The following is an 18,681-nucleotide window of genomic DNA, read 5'->3' as shown; positions in this document are numbered from 1 at the left end:
ATAATGAAAGAAGTACTATATATAATGGGAAATGCACACGATATAATGCAAAAAAAAAAGACCTCATATAATGAATATACTACCAAATATAATGAGGAGAACACTGGTTATAATGTTAAATCCTCATATAAGACAGCCCCGGCGTTCCATATAAAATGGTTGAAACTCTTCTTATTTATCTCTACTGAAACTGAAAGAATTTTAAGAAAGACTGTAAAGTCAAAAATAATTAATTCAACAACAACAGGGTAGGGTTTCTTATCACAGGGTGTGGCCAGAATCCGCGGTTTCGGGTTATTTAAATTTTTCTGCAATTTTCGCTACCTTCATATTACCTGTATGAATCATCAAATAAAGCATACCCTCGTTTATGTTTACATCTTTCTTTTAACAAATTGATAAAATTATTGTTAAAAATTATCTAAATTACAATGCATATAAATCAGCAAGATGTATATGTCCATGATTATTTCGTGCAGTTTGTGATTTTTTATAGATCACTGTAGGTATACATAGCTGTAAATTGCATTAAAGGATGACTGCACTTAGCGTCAGGATTTGGGCCCTTTTTGGTCGCTTCTCCTGCGTTTATGTCAATTTTTAAGAAGTCTAGTCAATTTCAAACATGAATTCTGATTTTAGACTGTGATACATTAAGCTCTAACTATGTTTTTTCCTTACAACTTTTGAAAAAAAGAGATTGTTTGCTAATCTGCCCTTGATCAAACATAGATCACTCTTTCACCATAATTCTATCTACTAGTATTCTATAAAGTACATGTATACTATTTAATATGGTTTCAACAATTAGACTACACCCATGTAAGTACAGAATACTTTAAAGGGACTTACATACGATTTCAGATGAAAGTTTTATTGTATGTAAAAATTATTTTTGTTGTCTACTTTAAACGATTTACCCAGATTTGAATGTTAGAAGTCACGTTACAAGCGAGATACAGAGGAAAGAAATCGTTGTTATGTAAACAAAGCTCGAGTCTTATATTTGCTTACAAATAATGTGATTTTTGTAAAGTAAAGAAATTACATTTTCTTTGACAAAGTAACCTGTGGAAACAAGATAAACTCATTCAATGTACTCATAAATAATTTTATCAACTACAAAAAGTAACATTAGATTGAAGCTTATATCAATATAACACACATGTAAACAATAACAAGGCTCGAGTTTTGTTCACAAATTTTTATTTTTATTTTTCATTTAATCCGGTATTATTGCTCTCCGGCCCTGGATAATTGAGGGGCTGTTTAGTTAAAACATGTATTCTATAGCCATCTTCATGAAACAATACATATGAAAAACTATTTTGGCAGCAAACAAATTATGAAATATTATTTACTATCATGAGAGACTTGTACTTTTTCAACATTGACAACACATTGATTATTGCGTCATTATTTAGATACTAAACTGAAACTAAGTACTTGGTTTTCTTTTTGCAACTTTTTTCGAGATATCAACATTATATTGATTATTCTAAACTTCAACGCATGACCTCAACATGAACTTAATGTGACAATATTTTCTTTCATTTACTCTGTACTTGAACTGACAAAATCAAGTACAATCATCTTTGTGAAAGTTTATCATATCAAAAAAAAAAGTTGATGATTTCTTTTCATATTCATAATTATCCAGTTTTGCACTTCTTTTACAGATCGCTGTGTTGGTTTACACATTAAATCCCTTTGGCACGACCTCCATCTAGAAGCCGGAGGAGGATAGACAAATTATGCGTATGTCGATAATTCGTAAACTCTTTAAAATATGACCAGAGAGTAGTGTCGGTGATTTTCTACAAGAATAATCAACACAATTATTGAAATGATAATAGTGACGGTGACTAGTTTATTTACAACACATACCATCGGTGGAAATCCATATAAGTTGCTCCTAGGAGTGAGTGATGATAATGTTTGCTTTTATCTTTTATAATATCATTTTGTTCTGCCATTGATAATCCAGTTAAAAAGGAAAACTTTTGACTCACAGGAAGAGCAGACTCCGACAAATCTATCTTTTTATTTGACAGTGAAAAAAGTGCTTTTGGGGGATTTTATTTTTTGTGTGTGTGCATGCACCAGGTTTGTAATCTATTTTGGTCAACAAGTCTTCGTAGATCCACAAAGTATATGTAAATTTAAAGTGAAAGTGCTTGTTTTTAGTGAGTCTAACAAGGTAAATTTATTCCACTAGTCTGCATCAGCGAAAACCAAAAATACGTTTATGTGATCTCTCAGGTGGATTCACCAACTTTCTTGTCCGTTTGTTGGTTGCCCAACCAATGCTATATTTAACACAGCGATTTATAAACCTTTTAAAATTCTTGGTGAGTCCACCAATTTGGATTTTTAGTTTCATTTCACATTTCGCACAATTTTATATTGGTGGATCCACCAAGTATTGAAATAGTGACATCATTTTTCATTTTGGACAAGTTCTTAAAATTTGTTCAGTGTAGTAGTTATTGATATATTGATATATTAGAAAATTTAACCTCTTTGACTATTGGTGGAACCACCAAACATTGTTTGCAGAATTGTTGATTTTTAGGCATTCGAAAGGGTTTTGTTTTTGTCATCTGTTCTATTATTGCTTTGTTGGTGGGTTCACCAATTCTTTGAATGAAATACAAAACTGTATACAGACAATTTCACACTTTATTTTTGGTGAAACCACCATGGTCCTCTGTGCATGAAATATTTTATGCTGTTCATAATAATAGAATCGCCAATACCTAATTATTGGTGGACCCACCAAGTTTATTCGTAAGTGAGATATTTGATGAATAAAATTGGTGGAACCACCAGGGTCCTCTGTGAGTGAGATATTTTATGCTGTTCAAAATAATAGAATCGCCAATATATTATTATTGGTAGACCCACCAAGTTTATTCGTAAGTGAAATAATCGATGAATGAAATTGATGAATTCACCAATATTTTGACTGTATTTGTGGAATATGAAGGTTTAAAGATACTGTAAAATGTGCTTTTGTGTAAAAAAGATGTTGGGTTCACCAATTTATTTGTATTCAACGACCAAAATGAATAAAATTCATGTTCATTTCTGTTATTGCATTGCGTTCATTTTTCATTTTGCACTGAAAAAAAGAGGACACGAATAGAAAATCCTCTTTCTTAATAGAAACAGTTTTATGTGGTTGTGGAGCCAATAAAAGCGGGAGATGATGACAATCAATGCGATGGAAACGAAACACCACTTACAACTCCATGTGAAAGACGACACCATTTTGTAGTCGAGGAGCTAATAAAAGCGGGAGCTGATGTCAATCAAAGCGATGGAAACAAAACACCACTAACAACGGCATGTGAAAAAGGACACCACTATGTGGTCGAGGAGCTAATAAAAGCGGGAGCTGATGTCAATCAAAACGATGGAAACAAAACAACACTAACAACTGCATGTGAAAAAGGACACCATTATGTGATCCAGGAGCTAATAAAAGCGGAAGCTGATGTCAATCAAAGCGATGGAAACAAAACACCACTAACAACTGCATGTGAAAGAGGATACTATTATGTGGTTGTGGAGCCAATAAAAGCGGGAGATGGTGACAATCAATGCGATGAAAACGAAACACCACTTACAACTCCATGTGAAAGACGACACCATTTTGTAGTCGAGGAGCTAATAAAAGCGGGAGCTGATTTCAATCAAAGCGATGGAAATAAAACACCACTAACAATGCATGTGAAAAAGGATACGATGATGTTGTCGAGGAGCTAATAAAAATGGGAGCTGATTTCAATCTAAGCGATGGAAACAAAACACCACTAACAACTGCCTGTGAAAAAGGACACCATTATGTGATTCAGGAGCTAATAAAAGCGGGAGCTGATGTCAATCAATGCGATGGAAACAAAACACCACTAACAACTGCTTGTGAAAGAGAACACTCTTATGTTGTCGAGGAGCTAATAAAAGCGGGAGCTGATGTCAATCAAAGCGATGGAAACAAAACACCACTAACAACTGCTTGTGAAAAAGGACATCATGTTGGCGTTGAAGAGCAAATAAAATCGGGAGCTGGTGTCAATCAAAGCGATGGAAACAAAACACCACTAGCAACTGCATGTGAATGAGGATACTGTTATGTGGTTGTGGAGCCAATAAAAGCGGGAGATGATGACAATCAATGCGATGAAAACGAAACACCGCTTACAACTTCATGTGAAAGACGACACCATTTTGTAGTCGAGGAGCTAATAAAAGCGGGAGCTGATGTCAACCAAAGCGATGGAAACAAAACACCACTAACAACGGCATGTGGAAAAGGACACGATGATGTTGTCGAGGAGCTACTAAAAGCAGGAGCCGACGTCAATCAAAGCGATTGAAACAAAACACCACTAACAACTGCATGTGAAAAAGGACACGATGATGTGGTCGAGGAGCTAATAAAAGCGGGAGCTGATTTCAATATTAGCGATGGAAACAAAACACCACTAACAACTGCATGTGAAAAAGGATACGATGATGTGGTCGAGGAGCTAATAAAAGCGGGAGCTGATGTCAATCAAAGCGATGGAAACAAAACACCACAAACAACTGCATGTGAAAAAGGACACCATTATGTTATCCAGGAGCTAATAAAAGCGGGAGCTGATGTCAATCAAAGCGATGGAAACAAAACACCACTAACAACTGCATGTGAAAAAGGATACCATTATGTTATCCAGGAGCTAATAAAAGCGGGAGCTGATGTCAATCAAAGCGATGGAAACAAAACACCACTAACAACTGCATGTGAAAGAGGATACTATTATGTGGTTGTGGAGCCAATAAAAGCGGGAGATGATGACAATCAATGCGATGAAAACGAAACACCACTTACAACTCCATGTGAAAGACGACACCATTTTATAGTCGAGGAGCTAATAAAAGCGGGAGCTGATGTAAACCAAAGCGATGGAAACAAAACACCACTAACAACGGCATGTGAAAAAGGGCACGATGATGTGGTCGAGGAGCTAATTAAAGCGGGAGCTGATTTCAATCTAAGCGATGGAAACAAAACACCACTAACAACTGCATGTGAAAAAGGATACGATGATGTTGTCGAGGAGCTAATAAAAGCGGGAGCTGATTTCAATCTAAGCGATGGAAACAAAACACCACTAACAACTGCATGTGAAAGAAAACACTCTTATGTGGTCGTGGAGCTTTTAAAAGCGGGAGCTGATGTCAATCAAAGCGATGGAAACAAAACACCACTTACAACTGCCTGTGAAAAAGGACACCATTATGTGATTCAGGAGCTAATAAAAGCGGGAGCTGATGTCAATCAATGCGATGGAAACAAAACACCACTAACAACTGCTTGTGAAAGAGAACACTCTTATGTTGTCGAGGAGCTAATAAAAGCGGGAGCTGATGTCAATCAAAGCGATGGAAACAAAACACAACTAACAACTGCTTGTGAAAAAGGACATCATGTTGGCGTTGAAGAGCAAATAAAAGCGGGAGCTGATGTCAATCAAAGCGATGGAAACAAAACACCACTAACAACTGCATGTGAAAAAGGACACCATTATGTGATCCAGGAGCTAATAAAAGCGGGAGCTGATGTCAATCAAAGCGATGGAAACAAAACACCACTAATAACTGCATGTGAAAAAGGATACTATTATGTGGTCAAAGAGCTAATAAAAGCGGGAGCTAATGTCAATCAAAGCGATGGAAACAAAACACCACTAACAACTGCATGTGAAAGAGAGCACTCTTATGTGGTAGTGGAGCTAATAAAATCTGGAGCTGATGTCAATCAAAGTAATGGAATTAAAACACCACTTGTAGTTGCATGTGAAAGGGGATATATTACTGTGGTCAAACAATTGATAAAAGCTTGGGTTAATATCAATCAAAGCGTTGGAAACAAAACCCCACTTATAGTTGCATTTGAAAAAAAACATTGGATTGTTGTAAAAGAACTAAATAAGGTCATCGCTGATGCCAATGAAAGTAAGAAAAGCAAAAGAAAACAAAAAACACCACCAACAGTTGATAAGAAATTGGGCATTAACAGATGCTCTATTTTCTGATAAATGCCAGTCAGTCAAAGAAATGGGAACAAAATACTTCGTATAGCTGCATGTGAAAAAGGGCAACGATAAGTGGACCATTACCTAATGAAGGCTGAGGCTGATTTGAATTTAAGCAATGGAAACAAAACTCTAACAACTGCTCCATGTGAAGACGTATCACTGGAAAGCAAGTTCAGTAGTTGATAGATCGGGTCATTGATATCCATAAAAGCGATTGAAACAAAACACCACTAACAGTAGAACCGAAAGTGGACACAAGGGGTGGTCCTACAGGGGTTTGATCTCAAGTAAATCATATCGATAGAAACCAAAAGAACCAAAAGACTAATTATTGCTGTATTCGAAATAAAACAATTAATTGTTGTCAACGATTAATGCTAATGCCAATGTAAGTCGTCCAAGCGATGAAAAAATCATTTATAGCTGCAGACACTTGGTATTTTTTTTTAGATGCTTAATAGAATTGGGAGTATATATAAAGAGCTGCAAACGCTAACGGCCGTTTTCCGCCTACATTTTAAATTTAATCTAAATGTATCGGAATTTTTGTAAGATATTCAGAAACAAAGTTATTTACTAAAATAGTATATTCAAATCATTATTGATTTATATCAAAAGGAACTTTTTACTCAAATTATTAATTTTTAAACAAATTGTTTTGCTTACGGGGGGGGGGGGGGTTGTTGAAATCGGTCTCTATTAGTGAGGAAAATATTATTTAGCGGCCGATATGTGCAAAAACTTAATTCTTTTATTTTAACATTGGATATAAAAGTAAATTTTCCTTTTCTCTCATATTTGTTATCAATGTTGTGAATCATTTCAAAGCAAACTGTTTTTTTTGTCTGTAGACATATGCCTTTCTCCCCCCGTGAAACAACAAATCCTTTAGTATAACTATGCTAAATAAAAAAAATATGTTTTACGGTGCTACCGTTCTGGCGAGCGCAGCAAGAATTACACATACCTTGCATCATTGTCAACATAGTGTTATTTAGGTATCAACTTATGTCAAAGAATGTTTGAGAGAGTATTAATGTACAATAAGTATGCCAAAGGTACTAATTTTAATGGTTATGATACATGTACATACAGCGCAACCCCCTACCCCTAGAGAGAGAGAGAGAGAGAGAGAGAGAGAGAGAGAGAGAGAGAGAGAGAGAGAGAGAGCGGTCCCTGTTTGAAGGTTGTGTAATTTCCCACTTTCAAAGGATTTGAGCCACGAACACCCAAAAATGGTCCAAAATGGTTTGACTATAAGCAATATCAACATAATTTTTTAAACTGTTTATTTTTTCATTTTATTCCTTTTTATTTAGTTCATAATGTCCTATTGTTTATTTCCTTCCTACTCATATACTTACCTGCCTACTGTACATGCATGCACAATTAGCTTAAAAATAGATTGATATGACAGTAAAGTATTGCTCTTGCTAGTATATATTTATATAATCTCTATAAAAATAATTAAAAACAAATCATATGTCAGTGAGGCAGGTATCGCAGTCTATATACTGAAATAGCTAGTACACTCAGATGCTTGATCCACCTCTAAAGAACTATATATGATAAGCGTCAAATTTGGCCCCCATAATTCACCATTTTTTAAAGTTTTCGGGTACAATAAAATGTAATGTTATAATTTAGAAGAGTTGATATAAAATGTATTTTTCACATATGTGTTTGATTTATTTGCAGTCACTTGCAGTATATGACATCAGAAGGGACGCTATTTCTATAATTCAATCAAAATCAGTCGAAAATAGACATTTTTCTCATCTTTTTACGAATGGGAAATATAGAGCGCATGCTTGAACCAGGACACATTTTTTGTCACTTATAAGACTTTGCTAGATACATCTCTGATTAAAATATTTTGTTGGTTCAAGCATGCGCTCTATGTTTCTTGAAAGAAAAACTGCTTGAAAACAAGCTTTTTTATGCTAAAATGCAAAAATGGCGGGAAAAGGTTGACTTTACAATGCCGTATTTCTAAATTGTGGGCACTTGAATCAAAATGAACATTAAGTAAAAACATCACATATATATCTGTACAAAGAAAACAAAGAATTACAGTAAAATAATGATATTCCTTTTAGGGGGCCATTTTAGGCCCATACCATATATAGTCCTTTATCGTGGGAAATATAGCGCGAGAGCATTGTGACGTCATCCATGACTTTGTCCGTCTTTGTTTACGTTTCTCGACTCAATACAAAGGTATGGAAGCATGTAACAAAGTCTCGCAAAAGCATATGCGGTACTCAAAACGTGTCTTCAAACTTTGAGAGAGAGAACATGTATAATGAACCAATGTCTCTCATAGTTCTTAACATCTTCAATATCTTTATTGCAAATATTATTTCAGTAATAACACTTACTGAAATTCTAATTTTTAAAAAGTAAATAACAACATAATAAATACGTAGGCTTAAGGTGCAAGGTCAAGATTTCACCAAAACTCGCATACGTAATTCAAAATTCTTAGCTCTCTATATTGCTTATAATTTGATAATTAAATTTGAATAAGTAGTATGAATTATATTCATTTAAATATAAAGTTTAAAATTAAGTTTATCATATTCATGATATAAGTTCAATGTTCCTAATTTCAGCTGTGTTCTTTTTTACTTTACATTACCGAGTCAGTGTGCTAACATATTTCTGATATGTTAAATTTATTTATTAACTGCTAAAAAAAACTGCTGCATCATGAACACGTTAGTTGAAAGTGTTTGTAAAGTGTAAGGTGTCAGAGATTTTAAGTGATTAACAAGTATAAACTAAAACAGAGATATTATCGTGTTTCAACTTTATTTATACCTGTCGAACATACATATTTTCGGATTTGACAGGCTAGGATAAATTTATGTTGATGATAGTATTTTAACATTTTTATTATAGCAGATAATTGTATCGCTGATTTGATATTTTTCGATGTGAGAGCCATACAAAAAGAGAGAAATGTTGATCATTTCGAATATTATTAGATACGGTGTATAATTACAGTTATTTTGTATCAGGCGACTTATCGTATCGTACATGTATTATATCATACCATATGTCTAAATTGGTTTGTTGTTATTTCGTTATTTCTTTTTTTTATTTCAGCGTATGCTATTGTATTTGTTGTATTTCTTTTTTTAAACTGTATTTTGTAATGCAAAATGTTTACATATGTAACATCTCTTTTTATTGTTATAAAAGAAACTTTAAAAAGTGAAAAATGTACATGTGGAGCAACTCTGCATGTATGTATTGAGACAATATTGTATTTAAATGTCCGTTAAAAAACAACACAAGTTGCTTATTTAGTATGTATGTATATGCCAATATTACACTGCTCATGTATATTTTGAAATACGTTTTGAACGTTTCTTTATTTAACTTATCAACATTGCATATCAGCTATGACATTGAACAAGTTTACTAAAATGTCTTGCAATATGAATTATGTACTAAAATTGAAAATTTTATAAGTGCGCTTTAGCGCACGCAATGAAATTATAATTTTATGAGTAAACTGAAGTAAGGTATAATGATGTTTACTTCCGCGTTTCCTCGATTCGCAAGCCCTTTAAAGTTATCGGGATCGAGATCCAAATATTATCAAAACTTCCTTCTTCCGCTGTCTTCGCTCTCGAGCAGACGTGCTTTTTCGGACAAAGTATAAAATCGGATTTAATCTACTTGTTTTGTCGAAAGTTTTCGATTTTTTTCGGTTCAATACATTAAACAGATAAAAAAGGCACGTTGTGCATTTCCCTGACACGTTGTGTGTTTTTTGAGGCACGTTGTGCATTATTGCAAAATAAATAGCAACATGAATGACTCTGAGAGTGACCCGTACGAATCGGGACAAAACTCTGAGAGATCCGATATCTCTGATGATAATGATAGTCATCAGGAAACAGAGTTGCATGACAACTCTAATGTTATTTTTTTAGAGGCAGAATCTGATGGAGAAAGATTTGATCCTACAGAAGGTGAGAATTCATTCTCGCTTGATGGCAGCATGGCTGCTTATTGTCAGAATTATTTTTATCAACATCTGACAAAAGACAGCATCAAACGTAACATTTTAGATGTTGTCCCTTTGCCTGCGAATGCTTTCTGTACATCTCCCAATGATAATGATTTTGTGGAGGATTTCATAGATTTTAATGCTATGAAATTTTCGAAAATGCAGAATAAAAGCCTGACATTTATTCAAAAGAAAATCCCTCAGATTATAAGGCCGTTCACAGTTCTCGACATGCTGACACTGGTAGAATAAACAGTTGTTTTAGTTGGTCAAGCTAATATCACTTGTTTGTACGAGCGGCGTTTTAATTTCCTGGCGAAAATAATAAAAGGTGTTAAGAAAGCGAAAGAACATCTTCAGACTAATAAGCATGATTTGACAGAAGGGTGTGCTCTATGGTGAGACAGTATTTAAGGCTCTTGACAGAAAGAGCAAAAGCAGGAAAAGAGCCAGAGAGTAAAAGTAAAAGTAAAAGTACGTCTGCTCGAGAGCGAAGCGAGTGGAAGAAGGAAGTTTTAATAATATTTGGATCTCGATCCCGATAACTTTAAAGGGCTTAAAAATCGAGGAAACGCGGAAGTAAACATCAGTATACCTTACTTCAGTTTACGAAATAAAATCTCCTTCTTATAATAAATTTGCTTTTATATGAGAGCGCCGTTTTGTTTTTTATGCCTTTACTTAGATAAATACATAAAAGAAACATTGTAGTGTTATTGTTATGAAAGATAAGTTAGAAAAAAGTCTTTTTAAAAGAGACATGCCCAATGAACAGAGAAATACCGCTTCAAATCTCGCTTTGTGTACTATTTGTGTTTAATTCTCTTGATTCTCTTTCGTGTGAAGTAGATAAAAATATTTTTGAGTTTGATTAGATTTTTAAAAAAACCCATTAAAATATTGCATATAACGACATACATGTAAACATTACAGTCATGTTCAGTTATTTATCCGGTAATATCAATAACTATAAAAGCATTTAAATCTAGGTCGCTAATTGGATGATGCTGTAATGATAAGATGCAATTTTTACAACATACCAAAATGTACAATTATTGCTACGTAGGAAAGAACTATATGTTAAATACAAAGAGATGCACTCAGATATATCTCCAAAGTTCATTAATCGTTCTAATAATGGTGTTTTTGTACTTTATTACATGTACAGTGCTGCTATCGTGAAAGCTGACAAAACAATCCTATCGTATTCTGCATTCTGTATCCTGTATCATATCCTGAAAAAAGCTCTATCCTATCCTATCCCATACTGTCCAAATTTAGAAATAAAGGTTAAATAAAACGAAATTTAAGAACATTATTATTTTATTAACAATTTATCTACTGTTGTAATAATTGAAACGTCTAATTAATAAATCAAACCGAAAATCTTTGGAACGAGGTAACTTATTCACCTGCGCATCGGTGATATTTAATTGTATGCGGAATGTACTCAATTGCGTAAACAAAGCAGAAAACGTAAGCAATTAATGCTTTGCTTTTACTAGATATTATGTGTAATAATGATTTCAAAGGAGATGAAGAACTTTTATTTATTACTTAATCATACTATTAATCAAATGCTTGTCCTTATAATAAAATATTAAGAAAGACAATCGGTAATCGGATAATTCGGTCACCAATAAAAGGAAACACAATTCGGTAAAGCATTACTTTATGAATAAATTAAAGTTTTGCATTTGTTGCTTTATCACTTGAATGTATTGATAAAATATAAATTCTTACGCATTTGTAGTAAGCTAACATTACTTTATTTGATATGTTCGGTTTATTATCGGGTTTTATACGTCCTTGTAATCGGCCATCGAAGAAATTATGTGAAACGTGATATTTACACCAAAAAGCGTTCGTTTCTTGTTAAGATACATGTCTACTGAATGTCAAATCCTTCGTAGACGGAATACTTCTGTTTTTATTGTTGAAGTCTTGAAATAAAGCATTACAACTTTTTATGTATAAATTTTACCATGCATTGTACAGCCTATACACGATACTTACACTGTTTCCGAATCGGCAAAAATGTCGTGCGCATCAATTTTCTTAACCACTTTGTGACGGTCTCACTAAAAAGAGCAAGGGAGCGCTCGGGAGCGCCCGGGATAATAAAACAGCGTCCGGGAGCGCCCGAGGAGCAAAAATAGGCGCCCGGGATCCTAAATTCTTCTCAGATTGGTTTTAAAAACTTTTATTGTCAATATTTATTTATACATTAGAATAAAAATCCGTGGAACTTTAATAATGCAGCAAACACGAAAGACAACTACAAATTATATACTTCTCTGTGAAAGTCATTAATATTACATAGTAGATAATAAGGAAATTAAGTCAATGGATATCTATATGATTTTTTCCAATTAAAGCATCATATATGTAGGTTGATGTTTAAGTTGTTTAAGTTGTTTATAAATTCAATGTGTGTAATATCGCGTGTCATAATCCAATTATTCACCTGACAGGTAGCGGTATCACAGCTGAGTCCGTTAGTTACCTGTGGTGCAGACTAGCAGGGTACATGATAAATAAATACACAGAGCTGTTATATAACGTCCTCTCTGCACCGTCTCATATAGCATGTCACGATATTTTAAACATTAACTGTCAACCTTGTTAGCCATGAAATTGTCAAATTTATCCTCATCGTTAATGTATGAGAATGTGTTGTCCATATTTTTTCATAAATAACCAACTTCGCAAACACAAAATAATTTCCTGTTTGCAAATCATACGATCAATTACGTTATCAAGATATTGACAGCAGAATGCCTGCTCTTAAAAGGCGTAAAATGAAGGCTTCTTCGAAAACTACTTTATTTTGCCCGTGCGGAATATGCTGGAAAAATTGCCAGAAAAGCTAGCATTTGTTGCGACATTTGCGACGTTTGGTATCATCCTCATTGCGAGAGTTTGAACTTGCAAGAGTTTGAAATGTTTAAACTTTCAAATTCCCTTAAAGTGTACCTGCAGCCCAGCCGATGTGAAACATATGTTAAAGAGTTTATTTACCAAAATCTAATGCAAAAAACCGCATCGAAATTGGTGCAAAAATAACGGAGTTACGCCTCTTCAAAGTGGCTATTTTAGCCTGTTTTGGGAAATCTGATCAAGAGAAAACAGAATTAGGCGATAACGAGGCTTCAGCGGAAGTGACGTCACGAGGTCAACAGGAGGGAAATTTCCTTTCAAAGCTATACAAATTAAATTCGATTTTTCAGCCAAAATGATTGCTATAAGTCTGATGTTTTGACTTATCTTGTTATTTTAAGTATTGTAGATCTAGAAATTTGTATCCGTTATTATTTTATTACAATCGGATTTCTTTTAAAAGGATTTTTAAATTTGTTATTCTCGTCGCCTTTTTACCGATGAATACGATATCTTAAAACGCTTACATAGGGAAATTCATGTTCATTATTCATTTTTTGATTACATAATATCCTTGGACACGAGTGATCCGAGACAATGACACAGGTAAACAGGTAAACTAACGAAGCCACTGCTCCAGACACACGTGTATCTGGGGTATGTATACACAAGGTACACGAGTCTGGTGAACGAAGAGAGGGTTTCACACCTCTAGGTGGGTAAATTGATTTGTGTATAATTAGCTACTCAATTGTTAAAAGATAAAACAGAAAAATAAATTAGACTGTGTAAAATCAAGCATTCATCAGCTAAAACATGTGTATTAAGGGTATATTCTAAAGGTCCAATGATAAAAAGGGAATTTTACTTTAGAAATGAAATAATTGAAAATGTGAAAGAGTTTAAATACATTGGAATTGTTTTTTCACGTTCAGGGTCTTTCAGAAAAGCAAAAACACATCTCTGTGAACAGGCACAGAAGGCTATGTATGGGGTCATTAGGAAAATAAGGCAATTTAATTTACCTGTCGAGTGTCAGTTAGACCTTTTCGATAAAGTAGTAATGCCGGTATTATTATACGGATGTGAAGTATGGGGCTTTGAAAATATAGAAACTATAGAACGTATTCATTTGAAATTTTTGAAACATATACTGAATTTAAAAAGATGTACCCCATCATACATGGTTTATGGAGAAACCGGAAGGTTTCCGTTATCTGTTAATATATATACTAGAATGGTTTCATACTGGGCTAAATTGTTCACCGGGCCAGAAAATAAGATTGTTCATATACTTTACAAATACTTATTGAATCAATATAATAATGACTTTTCTAAAAACCCATGGATTGATTGTATACATTCTATTTTTAATAAGTGTGGTTTTTCAAACATTTGGAATGAACAATGTACTGTAAATGTTAACTGGATTACAAATGCTGTCAAGCAAAGGCTTAAGGATCAGTTTGTGCAGAAATGGTCGGCTGATATTGCAAATTCTTCAAAAGGTCATATATATAGAACTTTCAAATTTATTTTTGGATATGAAAAATATTTGAGTATTCTGCCATCAAAACTTCGAAAAATTCTTGTTAAATTCCGTACGTCGAATCACCGACTTCCTGTAGAAACTGGTAGATGGTTAGGCATTCCTCTTAATGAAAGATGTTGCACATTATGTAATAAAAATCAAATAGCCGATGAAATGCACTTTATATTAGAATGTAATGCTCTTTCATGTATTAGACAAAAATACTTGGAACCTAGATTTTGTGTAAGACCAAACACTTTTAAATTTTGTGAATTATTGTCTACTTTAAAACTTAAAAAACTCAAAAAACTCTGTTTATTTATAAATGAAATTTTTGAATCAGTCTGTCCTCCTTGAACATTTGTACTTTTTTCTCATATTTTTTTTTCTCTCTCTAATTTGTACTGTACATGTACCTCTGACTCTATACATACATTTGTAAATATTTATATATATATATATATGTGTACCTCATGTACCGTCATGTTGACGGTTTGAGTGAAAATAAATTGAATTGAAGTCCGTCAACTCAGTGATCAAAGAATCATGCATGATACTATTAAATAGTAAATCTAATGTTCGAAGTAAATGCCTTTATTGTTACTTATCTAATCACTTAATAATGACTAAATTTATAATTCAGCAATTGAAACCTTTTTTATGTGATCAAGTAATTATTTCGGAAGTAATTACGTTGTTTTTTTTTTTTATAATTTCTTATTTAATAAAGTGCAACGTTCTTTCGAGCGCTATGGTCAGCAATTAAACGCTTTATAACTCCGTATAGCTTAAATTGTAATACTGACAACGAATCATTATGAAATCTGAATAAATGTAAAATTAAATTCCAATATCGTATTTTTAAAAGATTACCAGACAGACTTAATCATGCAGCCATCTTGGACTTTCGCCTTGATCCGTTTATAATCCCGTGTTTGTTTGTTAAAGAATGCATACTATTTTGATTGTTATTGGTCCGATATCAATATTATTGAATAATCGGGCGACATCATTTGTAATTTTATGCCTTATACGAGGAATAGACCCCGAGTTACCTTTTACGAAATATCATTATAGATTATCAATATTATTAATCAGTTAATAATGTCACTGAGAAATAATTCGAAAGAATGACAATATTAACAAAATATGTTTCTAATAACAATAATGCTTTGATTAATTGTCATTTTGCTACATATGGTGTGCATTTATATGTAAAATGTGTTACACATTTGACGAAATTCATGAAGCAAACAATTGTCCGAATTCGGCTTTTTTGTTCGATAAAATACGGGTTAAACTCAAACAACAGTATAATTAGTCTTCCAGGGTTGATAAGGAAATAAAACAACAGAAAAAATGTTCATATATCGATAAAACATTGCAAGAAAACGAACAGTTTTCATACGATATTCCTGTTTCTCATACAGCGGCGTTGACCCCGTGACGTCACAGTTCATCTCGCGCCAAATCGACTTGATTCAAAACTCGTTCAGGTGTGCAATCGGGTTTTCCCCAAATATCTCGAAAACTACTTATGCGATCGCTGTAAAATTTTCAGGATGATGTTTTTACACATAGATCTCTATTATATCAAAAATTGACCGGCACTGCAGGTACCCTTTAAATACATGTGCAGAAAACGACCCATATTCTTTTACAGCAGCATTGTTGAGATTGGATGAGGTATGTACAGAACTATTTATGATAATTGATCTTTTATAGTAAATATCATTTGATATTCTGAAATCTAAATCAGCGCAGGTACATGTAAAAACCAGTAAAAATACATGGCAAATAAACTTAATAATTGTTTCGATAAAAAGTATTGATGATAATGAAAATAAAAAAATTGCGTATATTTTTTTAAATCTTTTAAAAAATACGAAAAAAAAAATATGTAAAATAAATGAAAGCCGACATCGGAATCTTTTTTTTGTGAAACCATACTTTAAAAAAGGTTCTTTATCGATCCATCAATAAAATTTTGGTGTGTCAAGGAACCTTAATGACATACATATTTATTATATGGTTGATATATTTATACGAATTTTAGCTTACTTTTCTGTATCTTTAACGAGTTGACTCCTATCTAAAATAACGCAACTTAATAAAAATTCAATGAAGTTTGTACTGATAGTATGTTTTAGTGAGACCCCTTTATAAATAGCCAGCTTAATCATTAATTTAATTTAGACATGTTTGACTGTGTTTAACAAATAAAATTAATGCGGTTAATGTATTTATGAATTAATTTTCGTTTCGTAAAACCAGTCCGAAATTTATACTCGAATCTGATTGGCTACAGAATGCAGGATAGGAAAGAATAGAGTTTGACTTCATAATTTCTATTATGTATCCTATCCTTTCCTATCTTATCCTATCCTTTCCTATCCTTGTAAACTTTCAGGATAGCAGCACTTTATCATTGGAATAGTACATATATTTTGATTTTGCTATGCATGTGTAACATCATTTTATATAAGAAATACATTTTTTTTAAATTTTACATTGTTTAAAAACTATTATTATGCACAGTTAATAATACATCTCCGTTCAAAGATAATCATTGTTTACATTGATTCATTTGACGTGTCATCTTGGTTTATTGATATAATGTATTTTATTTTATATCCTTCGTAGATAATTTGAGAGTCACCCTTCTTGTACAACAGGCTTTGTGCATCCCTTGCACGGAAAGAGCATTCTATGACAAATTGTGAATAGTCACATACAGTTGACATTGATCTTTAAATAATGTAACAATGGATAAGCGATTATAAATTTAGCTTTTTCCTGGTAGTTGATCATAAACAAACGCTATCGTTAAAATCGATCTAGTCGTCTAAGTTGTGTTGATGAGTTCTTTGAAACTCATTTTAAATTTTTTTTTGATAAAATCAATAGCTACCTCAATTTACATTAATTTTCCGTTTGACATTTATTTTCTCTTTATAGAATCGGCATAAAATCTCTATCTGTGTGATGTTATGAACTTGAAATGTAATAAACAAACCTGAGAATATTACTTGTTAATAGAGAGGTTAAGCATTTCAACGTGTACGTCTACGAGTACGTGTAACTAGGGGAATCCTCTAATTTTATGTGTATTACGTCACATTTTCCGTATACCGCCTTATTCTACAAATTGTACAAAACGTGTAGAATCAAAAGTACACGTAGAAGAAAACTTGTAGCATTTTTTGATAAGAATATAGACTAAGTGTATATCAGATGTTGTGTAATGTAAAGCAGACGATAAATTAAGGACAACTATGCTTTCGGGTACATCAAAGTCATAGAATTATTTCTTAAGCAATGAGAGTAGACTTAACGTGTTGAAAATGTTGAATCTAATTATTTTACACGTACGCGTACACTTACAGTTATATAACGTGTACGTCTAATTAGACTTGTAGCTTCAAACGTACCCGTAGACGTACATGTTTAAGGTAGCCTGCTTGTGAGAAAACCTACCTTGAAAATTTGTCCACCTGATCCATAGGTTTCAGGGTTTTATTTTTAAAAATTATTTGAGATTCGTCTGCGTAGTAATAATTTAATCGCGATTCAAACACAGTATCGCTGGTAAAATAAAGCAACGCCATTTTAATGAAATATATAGTAAAATGCATATCTTAGTCGAAAACCGCATTTCAAAACTATGCTTCAAACTTTTAAACGATTTAGACGAACTTAATTTTACTCAACACAATAACAGAAGAGATAATTTTGAATCAATTCATAAAAAAAAATCAATATGTGTTCTCGGCCAGTTTTTCGCAAAACAACTTTAAAGATTTAAAAGATTTCACAAAATCCTACATTTTCATCACGACGTTAGCCCGACGTCATCAATTTCTTTCGTTTGAGAATCAAAAAATGAAAATGCGCTGGTTGGCCAGAATAGCCAATTAACACATATTAGAACATGCAAATCCAATCAAAATTATAATGAATGTTTTCGAATGCACACATGCAATTAATGTAAGATTTTGAAGAGAGGAAACTTGGCTACTTTTCTTTTCATGAAACTCAATCAGTCAAGCATGCATTCATTGCAAAAACAATTACCATACAACTATTGGCATAATAAGTTTGTAATTGTATACGATAACTAGCTAAAGCCAAAATAATTTTAATTGTTATATCGGTAT

The 18,681-nt window shown here is 33.0% G+C and overlaps 1 protein-coding gene across 1 annotated transcript in view; it reads left to right on the top strand.

Annotated features, from left to right (window-relative positions):
- The window catches only part of LOC117688438 (putative 2'-deoxynucleoside 5'-phosphate N-hydrolase 1), a 361,826-nt gene that overhangs the window by 58,479 nt on the left and 284,666 nt on the right, over positions 1-18,681 (top strand). The gene's annotated exons all lie outside the window — the stretch shown is intronic.

The sequence above is a fragment of the Magallana gigas genome, chromosome 1, assembly GCF_963853765.1.
Source record: "Magallana gigas chromosome 1, xbMagGiga1.1, whole genome shotgun sequence".
NCBI classification, from domain to species: domain Eukaryota; kingdom Metazoa; phylum Mollusca; class Bivalvia; order Ostreida; family Ostreidae; genus Magallana; species Magallana gigas.
Note: the sequence above shows the minus strand (reverse complement) of the source record. Positions and strands in the feature narration are given on the sequence as shown.